This window comes from Megalobrama amblycephala, linkage group LG12 (assembly GCF_018812025.1).
Source record: "Megalobrama amblycephala isolate DHTTF-2021 linkage group LG12, ASM1881202v1, whole genome shotgun sequence".
Classification (NCBI taxonomy): Eukaryota; Metazoa; Chordata; class Actinopteri; order Cypriniformes; family Xenocyprididae; genus Megalobrama; species Megalobrama amblycephala.
The window spans coordinates 2,528,537-2,546,965 of NC_063055.1; the positions used below are offsets into that span (position 1 = coordinate 2,528,537).

General features: G+C 42.9%; 1 long non-coding RNA gene across 1 annotated transcript; it reads left to right on the forward strand.

Moving 5' to 3' along the window:
* Positions 1 to 3,070: 3,070 nt before the first annotated feature.
* On the forward strand, positions 3,071 to 17,296 carry LOC125280027. Its single transcript, XR_007187513.1, has 3 exons — positions 3,071 to 3,202; positions 16,798 to 16,936; positions 17,099 to 17,296. It is a non-coding gene; the product is annotated as an uncharacterized LOC125280027 (long non-coding RNA).
* Positions 17,297 to 18,429: the final 1,133 nt, after the last annotated feature.

The window sequence follows — 18,429 nt, forward strand, 5'->3', positions numbered from 1 at the left end:
GATGAATAGCATCGTCTACCGAAGCGTAGTACAGCGAAAAAAACTCTGGAGGAATGCATTCGTTAATGCTTGCGAGATTATTAGAATGGGGTGAGGACATATCGAAAATCAGGCGCTTTTTTCCTGAATATTTGCGTGTAGCTATGCCGATGGAATTGACTCGATGCAAGGAAAAAGGAGATGAGCTGAAAGGGCCGATAATATATCCTTTATTTAGCTCCTTATCAAGGAGGCTTGAGACTATGTCAGGTTCAGCTAGAGCAGACTGCAGATTCCGAGCTACGTAAGGGGTGGAAAGAGGGGAACAAACTCCGACCCGAAATCCTTGAGAGAGCCCAGTGATTAAATAATCGACGAAAGTAGAATCAGGGTGAGAAGAGAGATAGCTAGAGAGTATATCTATGTTAATGGGAGTAGAGGGGTGACCATTTAGAATTTTTTTCGAGGCTGTGCTCTTCCTCTGGACGCTGATCTGAAGCGTCGTGAGCAGACAGATTTGGGGTGCGAGTCTCTGCAGAAGCTGCAAATATGCAAAAACTTACACTTAGCATAATTACATACAGATTCGTTAAAATTGTTACACAGAGGATTGCCGTGAAGACCGATTATAGGTCTGCCTTTTACATCAAGTGGGGCGTGTGCAGGATCAGCACCATGGACAGCGGGCGACTCCCATGTTTCTAGGCTTTTAGGGCAGAAAGCGGCCGAGTGCCCGTGCGAGCTGCACACGACGCAAGCCAAAGCTCGTTGACCCCCGAAGTGACGAATCAAAAGTTCGGAATCGGTCACAGACCAGTCCAGTCTAGTGTTGTACAGTGTAATGAAAGAAGCAGATTTGGCCGCGAGAGATTTGTGATATTCGTAGAACAGCGTACCTCCGTAACGCTGATTAAAGTCTGCCAGCATTGCCAGGTAGAGATCTAATTCTCCCCTACTGTCAGGGAAAGATTGACACAAAATATCTCTATATATCCCAAAAGCGATGACGAATTCGCCGAACGACAAGTTACGTTGTAGTCTGGGATCGGAGGTTTTCAGGAAGACTGCCACGTCACCGCAGTCAACCATTTGCCTATCGACTGCTGGCGATGGAAGCAGTAAAGCAGCCAAATTAACATCCTTACCTGAGATTATGTCCGATCTCATTTTTGGAGACACTGAGACTACAGCAGGAGGAACAAATCGCCTACCGAAATGTTGTGCTGGAGTAGCCGTGGAGAGATTAAATTGCTGCGTAGACACTGACGTGGCAGCGTTTAGATGTGAAGATGGAGCGAAGGCCGGAGCGACGGATGTAGAGGGTTCCGTAGACAAATCAGCTACACCAGGAAAGGATGAGAGGTTAGTGTAATGACCGGAAGACGTTGAAGGCATGGAAAATCCGGCTGCGTTCGTGGCAAAAGCGGACTCGAACACTCCTAGTCTGCTTTCAAATCCTTTGACGGTTTTGGTTAGTCCTTGAACAGCTTTAAGGAGCTGTGCATTAAAAGCTTCTGCTCCATGAGTAGGCGAAAGTGATGTTGCAACAGGAAACTTGGGCCTTTTAGCCTGACTTGGTGGTGAAGTTTTGGCCGTAGAGGTAGGGGTATCATCCGTGGTTGGGACAGCAGAGCTGCCCAGGGTGTTGAATGCCAAGAGGATGAGATCGTTGCGTGAAATGTCGTTACTGACCGGAATACCGGCCTCTTCCAGGATGGCGACAATTTTCTCTGAAGGCCATTGGGACCAGGGGATTCCCGAGTTTGAATACGGGTACTCCGGCGCACCGACAGAGGAGAAGGCGGAACTTGATTGTCGTCTGAATCGGTAAGGTCAAAGTCTACGATCGCTTTTTGCGACATTGTGGCTGCGTATGAAATGTGCTATAAAGTGGGAACTTCACTACGACACCTACGGGCAGCAAAGTAGTATGGTGAGATCAGTCTATATATAGTCGATGTCGAGCTGTGATTGGCTACACCAGATTGCGAATTAATGACGTGGCATTAGAGTCTTTCTGGTAGAACTTGCGCATACGCTTTCATTTCTTCTTTAACCTGTTAAATGTCACACCCACTTTTTTTAGACATGAAAGTGATGAGGTTTTTCAAAGAAAAAATATATTTAAAAAAAATGATTAAAAGACTTAATATATGCATGCTATACGTCACGTGTTTGCAAGCAGATGCGCTCAAGATATGCAATTTATTATGTTGTTTATATTCTAGTATCATTTGCTTTCCTGTATACGTTAGGCCTACACAGTATGATCATCGATAAGGTGTAACGTTACTGAGGGCTGATCAGTGTCTTGATGTAGTTAGCCATGCTAAAGTGTTCAACGTTTCAAAATAGATAATAACTGCGGTACCTCATATACACTTGAAAGGACTTTGTTATAAATAACTAATCTTTCTTGTTTAACAAAGATGGAAAATTGAACAACACCTGCTGCAATTTTAAGTGTTTTGCTCCGAGTTATGTGACTGAACACCGTTTAGAAATGCTAACATTAGAGAAACATAAAATGTACATGAATAATACATGTGGTTAGAAAATTTAGGGGAGAATAAGTCAATGCCAAATAATGATCAAAATGAGCATTTGCAAGACAAGGTTAAAAGATTAGTAAGATAAACAATGCATAATTTATAAAAAGCTACACGGGCCTACTGTATGTACAAATACAATTATTAAACTCATCTTAACCAACACAATTATCTTTAAACAGTAAGAAAAAAAAATATTGAATGACTGTTGATTTCTGAAGTTATACACTTGTTCCCTTTTTTCTATTTTTTACAGAAAAAAATCTGTAAAATATGAATCAACATTTTATGTGAAATAACACATTATTCTGTAAAAACACAGAAAATTTCCTTTTAAAAATCAGAAATTTGATGCAATACCAAAATACAAGCAATACCCTGTAAATTTAAATTACAGCAAAAATCTGTAAAACAATAGGTATTTCACTGTATTATGACAAAACGGGAACATTTTGTAAAAAAAACACAGACAATTACCTGTAAAATTACATTTATTTTTAACAGTGTGTAATATGATTACCCCTTGGTTGACTGTAAGTTGGTCATGACACAGTCTTAATATAGTGACTAAGTGGCCCCTGGAGTCAGTTTCACTTTCACGTTAGTTTTGGTCAAACACATCTGAAGTTTCACAGACACTGAGAGAATCATCATATAATCACCACATAAATAAGGTAAGAATTTTCCTTTATATAAATCGATCAAAAGTGACAGTAAAGATATTTAAAATGTTACAGTCTTTTAGTGTAATTGAACAAACATCCTTCAGCTCGAGCTTCAGTGTGTTTCTGCTGTGAAATCTGTGCTGATTTATATCAAGTAAATGTAAGAATAACTTTGATATTGTTAGTAAGAAACTTTGGTTTACTTGATTATCCATACATCATATTTTTCTTTAGGAAAATCATGATAATAGTAGCCATGTCATCGATCATCAGGGTTTTGATCATCAGTGCATTGCATAATATGAGCTATAAAAACCTGGTGCAACAAATATATTTAAAAGCACATACAGTGGGTACAGAAAATATTCAGACCCCCTTACATTTTTCACTCTTTGTTATATTGCAGCCATTTGCTAAAATCATTTAAGTGTTTCCTCATTTGTTTCCTCATTAATGTACACACAGCACACCATATTGACAGAAAAACAGAATTGTTGACATTTTTGCAGATTTATTAAAAAAGAAAAACATCTTGGTTACAAAGGTAACCCTCGTTCCCTGAAGGAGGGAATGGAGACAGTCAGACAGTCTGACGAATAGGAATCTCGCTAGAGAGGCCAATCTACTTCGAGTGTAACTACAATGAGCCAATGCACATTGGCATGCAATCATATGCATCAGCTGCTCGCCTCGCAGTGCGGGTATATAATGAGCAGCAGTAGGTGCGTTGCATATTCAGGTTTTCGCCGAGGAGCCGAGCCGGATAGGCGGCAGCATCAGCGGGGTACAGCGACTGTGGCGACGGGACGTACGTCTCCGTTCCCTCCTTCAGGGAACGAGGGTTACCTTTGTAACCGAGACGTTTCCATTCAGTCGATCACGTTCGACGTACGTCGGACAGACCGACGAATAGGAATCCCTACCAAAGCGCAACAGGAGCTGCCCCCTTCCAGCGCTCTGTAGTAAGCCACCTGAACCCTCTTGCCTGAGGACGGTGGGACAGGGCTAACACAGAGAGTGTCGATCACTGCTGTTCCCCAAAACCCATTCAGTGAGACTATTGGATAACGCTGGGAAAGCGTACCCTTTCGCTGGGAAAGGAACGCTGCGGAAGCCACATCCTTCCCGAAGGAGTTATGTGGAGAAGTACATATGGACTAACCCTGTAGGGATGTGCTACATATGGAAGAGCTGGGATGACTCCAACCCGATAAAGGGTGGGTCACCCCAGAGGGAAAGACACAGGTTTAGTTTAGGAGCAACCGTGGAACCAACCATATGGGATCCCTGTAGGGTCACACATATGGAACCCAGCCTAAACCCGGTTCTCAAGGATACAACGGAGTATAGGCCTGGCACCAGACGCTCCGCCACGTCGGCTGCCGAAGGGCGATCGGAGGACTCGACAGGGTCTGCCTTGTAGGGACTCTCTGGAGAAGAAGCCCATGTAGCGCAGCAAGCCGACACTAAGCCGGGGCCTCTCCGTGCCTCTGACCTGAGGTGAGAACACGGGAGGAGTCCGGCTCGACACAAAGGCTATAGATATTATCTAGCGAACGTATTAGGTGTCGCCCAGCCCGCAGCTCTACAAATGTCTGTCATTGAGGCACCACGAGACAGTGCCCAGGAGGATGCGACACCTCTCGTGGAGTGAGCATGCAACCTGAGCGGGCAGGGCACACCCTGAACTTGGTAAGCCAGGGCGATGGCATCCACTATCCAATGGGCCATCCTCTGCTTGGAGACAGCCTTTCCCTTCTGCTGTCCTCCGTAATAGACAAAGAGCTGGTTTGAGGTCCTGAAGCTTTGGGTTCTGTCTATATACAGCCGCAAGGCGTGAACTGGACAGAGCAAAGCCAGGACTGGGTCTGCCTCCTCCGAGGTCAGCGCTTGCAGGCTCACTACCTGGTCCCTGAAGGGAGTGGTAGGAACCTTGGGCACATAGCCAGGCCGGGGTCTCAGTACCTGCAGGTCCCCTATCCTCTTGATGGAGGCCAATGCAACCAGCAGCAAAGTCTTCATAGACAGAATCTTTAAGTCTGCTGATTGCAAGGGCTCAAAGGGAGCAATCTGGAGTGGTCTTAGCACCAGAACAAGGTCCCAAGAGGGTATGGAGGGAGGACGAGAAGGATTTAACCGTCTCGCCCCCCTAAGGAACCTGACGACCAGGTTGTGCTGACCAACAGACTTGCCATCTATGTGGTCGTGATATGCAGAGATAGCAGCAGTATGGACTTTGAGGGTGGAAGGGGACAGCCTACGCTCCAACCCTTGCTGCGAGAAGGAAAGCACGACTCTGATCGAGCATTTTCGGGGGTCTTCTCAGCGAGAAGAACACCACTCGACAAACAGGTTCCACTTCGAGGCGTAAGTACGTCTTGTTGACAGTGCACGTGCCGAAGTGATGGTGTTAAGAATCTCGGAGGATAAGTCACCTAGAACCTCCGCGTCCCGTCCAGGGACCAGACATGGAGTTTCCAGAGGTCTGGACGTGGGTGCCAAAGAGTGCCCCGTCTCTGAGAAAGAAGGTCCTTCCTCAGAGGAATGGGCCAGGGAGGGGCTGTCGCGAGGAGTGAGAGTTCTGGGAATCAGGTCCGGTTGGGCCAATAGGGCGCAACTAAGAAGACCTGCTCCTCGTCCTCCCTGACTTTGCACAGGGTCTGTGCAAGTAAGCTCACTGGGGGAAACGCATATTTGCGAAGGCCCCGGGGCCAGCTGTGTGCCAGTGCATCTCTCCCGAGTGTTCCCTCGGACAGGGAGTAAAACAACTGGCAGTGGGAGGTTTCTGGTGAGGCAAACAGGTCTACCTGAGCCTCTCCGAACTCTCTCCAAATCAGCTAGACCACCTGGGGGTAGAGTCGCCACTCTCCTGGCAGCGCAGCTCGTGATAGATCGTCAGCCACACGGTTGAGTACACCGGAGACATGAATGGCACTAAGCGACCTCAGATTCTTCTGACTCCAGAGGAGGAGATGGCTGGCAAGTTGCGACATGTGACGGGAGCGTAGACCACCTTGACGGTTGATGTATGCAACGGTCGCAGTGTTGACCAGTACATGCTTGCCCTGTAACGGCCCCTTGAGGCGGCTCAGAGCAAGGTGTACTGCTAGCAACTCGAGGCAGTTGATGTTCCAACACAGAAGGGGGCCCATCCACACCCCTGACACTGCATGCCCGTTGTATGTGGCACCCCAGCTGGTGGCAGAGGCATCTGTGAATACTACAGCATGCCGGGACACTTGCTCTAGGGGCACTCCTGCCCAAAGAAACAAAGGGTCTGACCACGGGCTGAAGGCTTGGCGGCACTCCTGAGTGATTGCCACCCGGAAAGTGCCGCGTTGCCACGCCCATCTCGGTACTCGGCCGTGAAGCCAGTGTTGAAGCAGTCTCATATGAAGCAGGCCGAGCGGGGTTACTGCTGCTGCGGATGCCATATGCCCCAGGAGCCTCTAAAAGAATTTCAGTGGGACCACTGTCCTGCCATTGAACGTATTCAGGCAGTTCAACACCGACTGAGCACGTTCCTCTGTGAGGCGTGCTATCTGTTCGACCGAATCCAATTCCATACCGAGAAAAGAGATCCTCTGCACAGGGGAGAGTTTGCTCTTTTCCCAGTTGACCTGAAGACCCAATGCTGCAGGATGTGGCTGATGTGGCTGAGGTGCTGCAGGATGTGGCTGATGGCCTCAGACTGCTTCTGGACAGCAGAGAACTGCTGGGCAAAGTTCTCGACTGCGTTGCCGAAGAGGCCGGTCTGGGACACGGGGCCATTAAGAAACCTGACTTTGTCGGTATCCCTCATGTCCTCATGACACAGCCAGAGATGGCATTCCTGGACCACAAGTGTGGACATCGCACGACCCACTGAGAGCGAGGTCCGTCGCGGTGCCTAGGCCTGATGGACCTGCAGCAACGCCATGGCGTGCAGGGCAGAAGCGGCTTCCCCACAGGCCTGGTAAGCCTTGCCGGTAAGATCCAACGAGTACTTACAGGCCCGGGAAGGGAGAGACAGCTCCCCCCGCCAGGTGGAGTTAGGGCACAGTTGCATAGCAACGGCCTGTTCCACAGGGGGTATGCGCGAATGTCCCTTAGCCGCTCCGCCGTTAAGGGTGGTGAGGGAGGAGGACCCACCGACACGGTTTCGGGCAGTAAAAGGTGCCGTCCAAGTGCCAGTGAGCTCTTCATGCACCTCTGGGAAGAAGGGCACTGGGGTTGGGGGCTGAGAACCAGCCCTTGCCACCCCGAGATACCAATCATCCAACCTCGAGGGTTCGGGACACGGTGGAGGATTCCACAGGAGCCTGTTGGCGGCCCGGGAAAGCATAGCCATCATTTATGGGTCCGAATCGGGCACAGTTGTCACCCCCGAAGGAGGCAGCTGTGCCGAATCATCATCCCCTGAAGTGTCAGGCTCACCCTCCGATGCAGCGATCAACATCCGGTCATCTTGGGGAGCTCCGAAGGATACGGATGGTACACACCTCTGGGGTGGTCCGCCGCGTTCCTCCAGCAGCTCTACTGGCTGCAGAGTGCAGGAGGGATGAGGGTTCCTAGGGGGTTGGTTCCCCGAACAAAGCTTTTAAGTGCCAAAGCACGCAGGGGAATGGCTGCTGCAGCACAGACAGGGAAAAAGTGCAGCCTGTCGTGTGCACTCTCTCTTTGAAGCCGCTCTCTTACCAGCTGTGAAAACAGCTTTTTCAGCGCTCAACAGTGCACCGTTTACCAGCCGTGAGAACGGCTTTTCCAGCTGGAAGCTCTCACGTGTTGCTCAATGAAAAGGCAAAACAAAGTAAAAACGAAAATGAAAGAGAGAGATCGACCCCGCTACAGTGCTGTCCGCCTACACCAAACAAAGAGCAGTTTCCAAAAAAAAAAGCTGACTCGTTGTCCTTCACACACTCGCTCATAGACACCATTAAGGTTCAGCTCCGAAGCGAAAAGCTGAAGATGCAATACACCTGCTGCTCATTATCGCCTCGCTGCGAGGTGAGCAGCTGATGCATATGATTGCATGCCAATGTGCATTGACTCGTTGTAGTTACACTCGAAGTAGATTGGCCTCTCTAGCGAGATTCCTATTCATCGGTCTGTCCGACGTACGCCGAACGTGACCGACTGAATGGGAACTGAAATATCACATGATATTCTGAAATATCCTAAGTATTCAGACCCTTTGCTGTGACACTCATATATTTAACTCAGGTGCTGTCCATTTCTTCTGATCATCTTTGAGATGGTTCTACACCTTCATTTGAGTCCAGCTGTGTTTAATTATACTGATTGGACTTGATTAGGAAAGCCACACACCTGTCTATGTAAGACCTTACGGCTCACAGTGCATGTCAGAGCAAATGAGAATCATGAGGTCAAAGGAACTGCCTGAAGAGCTCAGAGACAGAATTGTGGCAAGGCACAGATCTGGCCAAGGTTACAAAAAAAATTCTGCTGCACTTAAGGTTCCTAAGAGCACAGTGGCCTCCATAATCCTTAAATGGAAGACATTTGGGACGACCAGAACCCTTCCTAGAGCTGGCCGTCCAGCCAAACTGAGCTATCAGGGAAGAAGAGCCTTGGTGAGAGAGGTAAAGAAGAACCCAAAGATCACTGTGGCTGAGCTCCAGAGATGCAGTCGGGAGATGGGAGAAAGTTGTAGAAAGTCAACCATCACTGCAGCCCTTCACCAGTCAGGGCTTTATGGCAGAGTGGCCCGACGGAAGCCTCTCCTCAGTGCAAGACACATGAAAGCCTGCATGGAGTTTGCTAAGATGGTGAGAAATAAGATTCTCTGCTCTGATGAGACCAAGATAGAACTTTTTGGCCTTAATTCTAAGCAGTATGTGTGGAGAAAACCAGGCACTGCTCATCACCTGTCCAATACAGTCCCAAAAGTGAAGCATGGTGGTGGCAGCATCATGCTGTGGGGGTGTTTTTCAGCTGCAAGGACAGGACGACTGGTTGTAATCGAGGGAAAGATGAATGCGGCCAAGTACAGGAATATCCTGGACGAAAACCTTCTCCAGAGTGCTCAGGACCTCAGACCGGGCCGAAGGTTTACCTTCCAACAAGATGATGACCCTAAGTGTAGCAGATCCGATTCTGCACATAAGGAATTTCACTCTGGAGACAACAGGCCAGCTCCGAAACAGTATTTATTGATCTGGAAAAACATGGGACACTTGATCAGAGAAACATCAGTTGCGCTAACTTCTTCCGTTAACCGCAATTATGACTGGAAGAAGGGAGAGAGAAAAAATGCGTCCTGCCTTGTCAGCGTCCACTCGCGCTCTGAGGCTGACGTTACAACAATTTGTTTAACATTGAGTAATGCATTTAAACGCATAAAATAAAGAATTCAAAATAAAATGACATAATATATCACTGTGTCAAATGTTGTCTCAATTTGTATTATGAACAATGAATGATGCATAAAATTAATGTATTCTTCCAAAGCATCACACACATTCACAATGACACTATAGAAGTGAAATCAGTGCATTACACAAATGCAAAGCAATTAAATGCATTATAGAAAAAGGGGATAGTAAAATAGTATTGATAATATATTCAAATTTAGTCCATAACATTATAAACCAAATTACACAAATTCTACAATTTTATACAATGAGGTTAACATACCTGAAAACATACTGAACATACCTGGAAAAACATGAGACACTTGATCAGAGAAACATCAGTTGCGCTAACTTCTTCCGTTAACCGCTGTGCACAAACCATGAGTTAATTAGCTCCATGTGCGTCAGACAAGAGTTGCATAAAACTCGCATAAATTGATCAATGCACAAAAATACATTTGTAAAACAAACTCAAAACACATTTCGTTTTATATTTCATGAACTTTGACCAAATAAATAACTTTAAACATACCAATTATGACTGGAAGAAGGGAGAGAGAAAAATGCGTCCTGCCTCGTCAGCATCCACTCGCGCTCTGAGGCTGACGCAACTCACGTACTCCCAATAGGAATAGTGCGCAACACAGACAAGCGTCCCATACGAACAAACACTACAAAGCATGGTTCCCACTCACAACAATACATGACCCATGCAGGAATCCAACACTCAGTGAAATTAATTGTCTTAAAATAATTAGAAAAATAGTTTTGGGAAGTTCACTGCATAAAAATAAAATAAAATAAAATAAAATAATCTTTTCTCAACAGGCTACATAAGCACACAGCTAAAATAACGAAGGAGTGGCTTCACAACAAGTCCGTGACTGTTCTTGAATGGCCCAGCCAGAGCCCTGACTTAAACCCAATTGAGCATCTCTGGAGAGACCTAAAAATGGCTGTCCACCAACGTTTACCATTCAACCTGACAGAACTGGAGAGGATCTGCAAGGAGGAATGGCAGAGGATCCCCAAATCCAGGTGTGAAAAACTTGTTGCATCTTTCCCAAAAAGACTCATGGCTGTATTAGATCAAAAGGGTGCTTCTACTAAATACTGAGCAAAGGGTCTGAATACTTAGGACCATGTGATATTTCAGTTTTTCTTTTTCAATAAATCTGCAAAAATGTCAACAATTCTGTGTGTTTTCTGTCAATATGGGGTGCTGTGTGTACATTAATGAGGGAAAAAAATGAATTTAAATGATTTTAGCAAATGGCTGCAATATAACAAAGAGTGAAAAATTTAAGAGGGTCTGAATACTTTCCGTACTCACTGTATGCCTGTATGTAAAAAAAAAAAAAAAACACCTCTTACGTCCTCCCATTTTTGTCCTGAGTAAATAAGGATTGAACGAAGAAAAAAAAAAAAAAAAAAAAAAATTAGAGAGACTTAGAATATCTTTTGCTCTCCATTCCCAGAGTCACAAAACCACCAAATGTTAGGTTTCAATTTACATGGCATGTCTGCCTTTTATTTATGAAGCAGGAGTATGAAGTGGTATTAAAAATAAAGGATGACAAATAATTCAAAAACAGAAAAATTACCTCAAGTGGAGGATCCGTATAAAAGGAAAAAAACAATATCTGTACCTAAAAGAATTAATAGTCAAATTTATTTATATAGCGCTTTTTACAATTTGTAATTGTTTCAAAGCAGCTTTACATATTAGGAGCACAGAAAAAAGAGAAATGGTTAAAAATAAGCTGTACAAGCAAGCGTGGTAATATGTAACATATACAAGATGGTGCTACATTAAGCCAATGTCGGCTGACTCCCAGGGGTGGAAAAAACCCCCTAGGAGAAAAACCCAGCGTGCTAGCACTGGGAAAAAAGTCCTAGGAGGGAAAAAACCCCTTGGAAGATATATATAATATATGTAAATGGATATGGAGATCAAAATCTGAATTATACATTTTTATTATAGAGATTAAAAATAGATTATATATAAATATATGTAAGCGGATACGGAGATTTAAAAATCTGAATTATAGATGCAGCCAGAACTGGATCTGTAGGCCCATTGTCTCCTGGGCTACGTTGTAGTCAGGTCCAGACACAGGTTCTCCATCTGATCTGGATACGGCCTGGATCCAGCACCCGGAAAACCTCAGGATAAGCAGAGAGACAGATATTAGCGTAGATGCCACTCTTATTCTGATGTACAGGTATATCTAGTGTTATAGGAAATGTTCTCGGTTCCGGCCGACCTAATTATTGCAGCGTAACAATCCTTTAACGGATTTGAAAAATGTTAATGTATTGATAATGTGTTATGTGTATGCAAGAGCAAAGAGATGTGTTTTTAGTCTAGATTTAAACTGACAGAGTGTGTCTGCTTCCCGAACAATGCTAGGAAGATTGTTCCAGAGTTTAGGTGCTAAATAGGAAAAGGATCTGCCGCCTTCAGTTGATTTTGATATTCTGGGTATTATCAACTGGCCTGAATTCTGAGATCGCAATAGACGTGAAGGACTATAATGCACCAAGAGCTCGCTTAGATATTGGGGAGCTAAACCATTTAGAGCTTTATAAGTAAGTAGCAAGATTTTAAAGTCTATACGATGTTTAATAGGGAGCCAATGTAATGTTGACAGAACTGGGCTAATATGGTCATACTTTCTGGTTCTAGTAAGAACTCTAGCTGCCGCATTTTGGACCAACTGTAGTCTGTTTAAAAGCCGAGCAGAACAACCACCCAGTAGAGCGTTACAGTAATCTAGTCTTGAGGTCATGAATGCATGAACCAACTGTTCCGCATTTGTCATTGAGAGCATATGTCGTAATTTAGATATATTTTTTAGATGGAAGAAGGCGGTTTTACAGATACTAGAAACATGACTTTCAAATGAAAGATTGGTATCAAAGAGCACACCCAGGTTCCTAACTGAGGACGAAGATTTAATGGAGCACCCGTCAAGTGTTAGAGAGTATTCAAGGTTTTTTCGTGAGGAAGTTTTTGGTCCAAAGATTAGGATATCAGTTTTTTCTGAATTTAATAATAAGAAATTTCTTGTCATCCAGTTTTTAATGTCAGCTATGCATTCTGTTAGTTTTGTGAATTTGTAGGTTTCGTCAGGGCGCGAGGAAATATAGAGCTGAGTATCGTCAGCGTAGCAGTGAAAACTAACACCATGCTTCCTAATTATCTCTCCTAAGGGCAGCATGTACAGAGTGAAAAGCAACGGTCCTAGTACTGAGCCTTGTGGTACTCCATATTGAACTTGTGATCGATACGACATCTCTTCATTAACTACTACAGACTGATAACGGTCAGATAAGTAAGATTTGAACCATGCCAAAGCAATTCCACTAATGCCAATATAGTTTTCAAGTCTTTTTAAAAGAATGTTGTGATCGATAGTGTCAAAAGCAGCACTGAGATCTAATAACACTAATAGAGAAATACAGCCACGATCGGATGATAAGAGTAGATCGTTTGTAACTCTAACGAGAGCAGTCTCAGTACTATGGTATGGTCTAAATCCTGACTGGAAATCCTCACAGATTCCATTTCTTTCTAAAAAGGAGCACAGTTGTGTTGAAACTGCCTTTTCTAGTATCTTTGACAGAAAAGGTAGATTCGAGATTGGCCTGTAATTTACTAAATCTCTCGGATCTAGTTGAGGTTTTTTAATAAGAGGTTTAATAATAGCCTGCTTAAAAGTTTTTGGCACGTATCCTAGTGTTAACGATGAATTAATTATATCAAGAAGTGGACCTACGACCTCTGGAAGCATTTCTTTCAGTAGTTTAGTCGGCATTGGGTCTAACATACATGTTGTTGATTTTGATGATTTGATAAGTTTAGATAATTCTTCCTCTCCTATAGCGGCGAATGATTCTAGTTTTACCTCAGGGACACTACAGTGCACTGTCTGAAGCGAAACTGTAGACGGTTGCATGTTTATAATTTTCTCTCTAATATTGTCAATCTTGCAAGTAAAGAAGTTCATAAAGTCATTACTGCTGTGCTCTTTGGAAACGTCAGCAGTTGAACCTCTGTTTCTAGTTAATTTAGCCACTGTGTCAAATAAGTACCTAGGATTATGTTTGTTTTCTATTAAGAGATTTGAAAAATAAGTAGATCTAGCATTTCTTATAGCCGTTCTGTACTCAATCATTTTTTCTTTCCACGAAAGGCGAAAAACTTCTAGTTTTGTTTTCTTCCAACTACGTTCAGCTTTTCTCACAGCTCGTTTTAGAGCCCGAGTGTGCTCATCATACCACGGCGTTGGATTAGTTTCCTTAATCTTCTTTAGACGTAAAGGAGCGACTGCATCTAATGTGCTGGAAAAGAGAGAGCCAATAGTTTCTGTTGCAGCATCGAGTTCTTCTAAGTTGTCAGGTGTACTAAGGCGATGAAACTGCTCGGGGAGATTATTTATAAAGCAATCTTTAGTGGTAGAAGTGATGGTTCTACCATATATATGGCTGGGTGGTGGTTTTGTAGCCTTGGCTAACTGTATTATACACGACACTAAATAATGATCTGATATATCATCGCTCTGCTGTAGAATTTCAACAGCATCAATATCAATTCCATGCGACAGTATTAGATCTAAGGTATGATTACGACAATGAGTGGGTCCTGACACGTGTTGTCTAACTCCAATAGAGTTTAAAATGTCTGCAAATGCCAATCCAAATGCGTCTTTATTATTATCTACATGGATATTAAAATCACCAACAACAAGGACTTTATCCGCAGCCAGTACTAACTCTGATAGAAAATCAGCAAATTCTTTGATAAAGTCAGTATGGTGCCCTGGTGGCCTGTATACAGTAGCCAGCACAAATGTCAACTTACATAATGTTACATAAAGCACCATCACTTCAAAGGAGTTATATTTGAAATTCTTTTGAATGATTCTGAATATATTACTATAAATTACAGCAACACCTCCCCCTTTGCCTTTCTGTCGAGGATTGTGTCGATAGTCATAACCTTGAGGACTAGACTCATTTAAAATAATGTAATCGTCTGGTTTTAGCCAGGTTTCTGTCAAACACAGCAAGTCTAGTTTATTTTCTGTGATAATTTCATTTACAATAAGTGCTTTTGAAGAAATAGATCTAATATTCAGTAGCCCAAGCTTTATCATTTGTTTATCTAATTTATCTGTGATTTTCATTTTTTGAACATCAATTAAATTTTTACCCTTAAAAGGTTTCGGAAGTTTTTTGTATTTACTAGTTCGAGGTACAGACACAGTCTCTATGTGATAATATCTAGGTGAAAGAGTTTCTATGTGCTGTGAATTATTTGAGTTCTGTGACGTGAGGCAGCTAGCAGACGGTCGGTTTAGCCAGTTTGTCTGCGTCCTGATCTGGGCCCTGGTTTGTCATGGTTTAGCTCTAAGACTATTTGCCAAATTTCTAGATAGAAGAGCAGCACCATCCCGGGAGGGATGAATACCATCTCTTTTCAACAGATCAGGTCTGCCCCAAAAGCTTTTCCAATTGTCTATGAAACCTATATTATTCTGCGGACACCACTTAGACAGCCAGCCATTGAGTGATGATAACCTGCTAACTATCTCATCACTCCGACGAACAGGAAGAGGGCCAGAACAAATTACTTCTGCTGACATTGAATTTGCGAGTTCACACACCTCTTTAATGTTAATTTTAGTGATCTCCGACTGACGAAGTCGAACATCATTTGTGCCGACGTGGATAATGATTTTAGAATATTTACGTTTAGCATTAGCCAGCACTTTTAAATTTGCTTTGATGTCAGGTGCTCTGGCCCCCGGCAAACATGTGACTATGGTGGCTGGTGTCTCTATTTTCACGTTCCGTGTAATAGAATCGCCAATAACTAGGGCACTTTCAACAGGATTCTCAGTGGGTGCGTCACTGAGTGGGGAGAACCTGTTTGATGTTCTAATCGGAACGGAAGAGTGGTGTTTGTTCTTGCCACTATGCCGCCTCACAGTCACCCAGTTAGCCTGCTGCGTGGCTTCTACAACCGGAACCGAATGTGCAGTGTTTACTAGGCTAGTCGCATCCAAAGCAGTATCTAAGGCCCTTTCATTCTCACTATCCTCAATTAAAGTTTGGATGCGTGTCTCTAATTCTGAGATTCTCTCTGTCAGCCTGACAATATCCCTGCATTTATCACATGTGTAAGTCTCACTGCTGACAGAAAGAGCTAAGCTGTACATGTTGCAGTTAATACACATGATAATCGTCGGACATGACTGACCGTGTTTTTGTACGCCGTCCGAAAAGCTGCATCGCACACGGGACTCGCTAGCTGGATGTCTCGGTCGCTTGCCGGTGCCTGGGGCAAGGGTGATGTGCGGGACGCTGTACCTCGCGGTGGATCGATGAATGCCGGGCAGCAAAGTCTCCACAGCTTCCCGATCTGGCGAGGACAGATCAGAATAACATACATCGGATAAATCCGCCATTAGATCGACAAGGAAGGTTAGTTTAGAGGAAAAAAATAGACGGTAGCTAGCAGGCTAGCGGGCTATGGCTGACACTAGGTGATTACGCTGGTAGATTACTAGTAATAAATCGTTCCGTTTAGTAATACTATGCAATAGGTTAAGTAATCTAGTGAAAAATAAGAAAGTTATATTATGTGAATAGGAATAAAGAGAAAGATTTAGGATAAACTCCACGAAGCTTCGAGCGTAGGTCAGACAGCAGGCAGGCAAAACACTGAGCAGAGAGGCAGACTTCCTAATACTAAATTACCTATATATCCCCAAAAGAAAAAAACTAAACATTTAACTTCCCTCCCTCCTTAACTAAACCTTAACCAAGAGAAAAGATATTGGAATCCTCCACCCTACATTACCCACAAATATAGGATAGGAGTTATCCACTCAATGAATAAATAACTCATTTAACCCACCCCACCCCAATCTCCCCCCCCCCCCCCCCCCCACCCCACCCCACCCCACCCCAAGTTTTTAAATGTTCAGTTTTCTGACTATTATTTCAAGTCAGGTTAAAATATTACCGACCCCAAACTTTCATTAATTCTTCTCCACACTTATGGCTGGTATTAAAGTTTGGTTTCATCTGATAATAGTGTCATAGGCAAACAACTCCTGTTCATAAGGCTGGACTTCATGATGGAGAGTTGTTGGACCATCACAAAAAATCTCCAGGTTCTGTCCTGTTTATTTCACACTTGCTCATTAAAATCAAACACTGATGTGCTCATGACTGCAGATCAACCATGCCGAAGACATCGACTGAGATCCATAAATCAAGGATGAGTAATGAGATGGAGCGTGAGGTTCTTCAGGTCGCTCTTCTGGCTGTGAATATGTACAAAAATAGCATGGACATTGCTGATTACATCAAGACGGTCAGTTCTAGAGTTTTACTGAGAGACTGAAATGTCTGAGTGAAATGTAGTTGATTCAGTATTGAGAAAAAGTGCTCTGATTTTTTTTTTTTTTTTTTTTTTGATTGAGTGTTTTTGTTGATGTGAGTTTGTGGAACATTAATACTGTGTCTTTCCTTACAGGAGTTTGAGAAAAGGCATGAGAAAAACTGGCAATGCATTGTGGGGAACTTTGCTTACAGCGTGACACATAATAAGAACAGTTTGATCCTTTTCTCTGTTGATGGCGAAAGAATTTTGCTCTTCAAAACTGACTGAGGTTCATCAACAGTTCAAACACAATTTATTTGATCCACATAATTAATAAATCATCCTCCTTCAGCTTGTGGTTCATGTGTCTTTCTGCTGAGAAATCTTGACTTTTTTTTTTTATATAAAGTAAATGTACGAATAACTTATTATTGTTGTTATATTGATATTGTTAGTAATATTTCAAGATGAACACTTTATTTGATTATCCAAGGTCAAGGTCAAAGTTTATTTTAACCCCAAAGAGGGATTTTTGGTGCAGCATAAAATATGTAAAACACACAATAAACAAACAACATTGTGACATCTTACAGGTTTAAAAGCCAAATCACACCAGAATGAATCATGTTAAAATCATGGAGGATGAGATGAATCTGCAAGAATATCTTTCTGTGAAACAATCCATTGATAACCCGGTCTGATTAATGACAATAATCTTACTTTGGTTGACAATGTCATTCAATGAGTTTTGATGTTTAGCAAAGTACAGATTCAATATGTTACTGAATCCATAATTTTTTTTTTCTTTTTTCTTTTTTTTTTGAAAAATCATGTTCAAATATAATATGATCATCAGGGTTTTAAGAAAAAAATTATTTGTTCATCTCTCAAATATCATACATTAATAGCAGATACTGATATTTGCATTTTATGTAAGTATGTGCTATACTGTTATAAAGATCTCACTGATTTACATTACAAACATCAGAATTTAATCTTACTTCTTGTTCATATAAATATCAGAATCTGCACAAAATTTGTTTTTACATTTTTTATACTTTGTCTGGAGGTTCACTATCAGGCTTTACAGGGTTAAATCATGTCATCATGTTAGCATTAGTTATAATAACCAATAAAACATGCTCATGCAACCCAGTCTCCAAACAGTTGGCAGCACTTGAAGTGTTTTAAAAATCGAACCCTATGACAACAAACTCCCAGTATCGAGGGAGAAATGTGGAAGAACATTTAAATGGTCTAATAATATTTTCATTACTTTTACGAGAACTACATCTCTGAACAAATGACATCAGTTTAACGCAGAAATAATTAAGGCATAGTTACTTTTTTGTCCAATCTTTGAATTTTCAGTCTACATCATTGTCTTCTGTGTATCAGAATAATTCCTAATGTCATCAGGGTCCTTATTTGTGCATATATATTTCATTTGAAAGAAGACATGATTAAATATATGCAGATACATG